The 1,981-nt window shown below is 36.2% G+C and overlaps 1 pseudogene; it reads left to right on the plus strand.

The window, feature by feature from the left end:
• The first annotated feature begins 1,090 nt into the window (after positions 1 to 1,090).
• On the plus strand, positions 1,091 to 1,981 carry LOC114181483 (basic leucine zipper 43 pseudogene; annotated as a pseudogene).

The following is a 1,981-nucleotide window of genomic DNA, read 5'->3' on the forward strand; positions in this document are numbered from 1 at the left end:
ACAATTGTCTTTCCCAGCCTCGTTTTTCCACACCCTTTCTTACGTCATTTAATCAATTAGAGAATTATACGATTCATCATGGAACCAGTTTGGAATTAAATAATTAAGTTACTTTTTTAATTAAAAAAAAAAAAACTCCTGTTCTTGCTTTCTCCAAACAGTCCTCCAATAGAGTTATTTAATTATACTTCCCATGATATGAAATACCTCTGTCTCTCTTATGTAAGCATATTTTTTTCTACAAAATGATTATATCCACACACCCAAGTTGCATCACCCCTTTGGGCCACTCATGTGCATCATACCATTCATCCATCCATACCATGTCACAATCTCACATGTCATGTACATATACATGCATACATGAGTTCAATGTTTTATTGATAAAAGAAAAGAGAGCATGTACATATATGATTGCAACAAACATCATCTGCAGGGTTGAAGTTTAATGGTTTCTGGTATGAATTAAGGTTTTATTTTGTCAGAAGTTTATACTAAAAGCCAGCACAGGTTATCAAAATACAACATTTAAGTACTTATGCCTAATTGTTGCATTCAAATTCTTCTTTCCTAGCTTAATAGAACTTCATTGCTTAAAAGTCGAAATTTAAGAATATTTAAATATTCTGATTTTCTTTCATCTTTTGTGACGTATTTTAGGAATTGCTCTGATTCAAGTCTGTTTGATAGCATTGTTAGGAATAATTATCGTGTTCTCAAAGTATTGTCCATTTTAAAGTGTAGAGTTCTGTTACAATTTTGTTCTTAAAATACATCTCAAGAAGTGTAAAGAGCATTTAAACTGTACTTGACTTTGACTTCTGAACAATGTGAAACTTATTAGATATACCGAAACAAGAATAAATGCTCAACAATATAATACTATATATATATATATATTATATATATAGATTAATAGTAATTCTATCACCGGACTTATGTTATTATGTTATGATGATCTTGTTAAGATTGAACTAAAGACAATGCATGTTAATGTGAGAGGCATTGAAGGTTGAAGACTGTTACTGTACTGTGATGAAGTGGGGTCATTTCATCTTTTTGTGACCCTATATAATACCTACTCTTCCCACTCTTTCTTCCTCCTTCTCAAAACCAATTCAACTCTCTCTCCATCACTCACCACTCTACCTTCCTCCACCCTTTTGCAAAACCAAAACCATGCAAACCAGGGAAGTCTCAGCCCTCAATTATTTACTCCCTTCAAACCCTTCTCCCTACCCTCCCAACAACAACTTCACAACCCTCCAAAACAACATTCCCACATTTCAGTTCCAAAGATTCTCCACCCAATTATATGGCCACAACCACAACACCACCCCCTATGATTTCAGCCCTCAATCATCATGCATCAGCAGCAACTCCACCTCTGATGAGGCTGATGAACACCAACTCACTCTCATCAACGAGAGGAAGCACAGGAGAATGATATCAAACCGAGAATCCGCACGTAGGTCTCGGATGAGGAAGCAGAAACACCTTGATGAGCTTTGGTCTCAGGTCATGTGGCTCAGGAATGAGAACCACCAACTCATAGACAAACTCAACCATGTCTCAGAAAACCATGACCAAGTTCTCCAAGAAAATGCTCAGCTCAAAGAACAAGCCTCAGAACTTCGCCAAATGATCAGGGACATGCAGATACACAGTCCTTCCCCTTCCTTCACCCCTTTTCAAGATCATGATGTTCCTTGCAGCACCTCACCGTTTCTCAGATCAGATTCTTCAAACCAATCCAACTCATGTAACAACAACATGGATCTCCTCGGATGAATTTCCACACAAGAGGCTCCAAATTTTTATCATCTCTTTATCTAATCTTCTTTTGCTTTTTTCCCTCTTTCTTTCTATGTCTATGTGCAAGTCAAAAAAAAAAAAAAAACAAGTCTTTTCCTCCCTTTTTCGCTGTGTGAGAAGAAAAGATAAATGCCAATAACATATCTTGATGAGTATTTTCATTTCA

The sequence above is a fragment of the Vigna unguiculata genome, chromosome 4 (assembly GCF_037176805.1).
Source record: "Vigna unguiculata cultivar grain cowpea cultivar isolate G323 ecotype 2 chromosome 4, ASM3717680v1, whole genome shotgun sequence".
Lineage (NCBI taxonomy): Eukaryota > Viridiplantae > Streptophyta > Magnoliopsida > Fabales > Fabaceae > Vigna > Vigna unguiculata.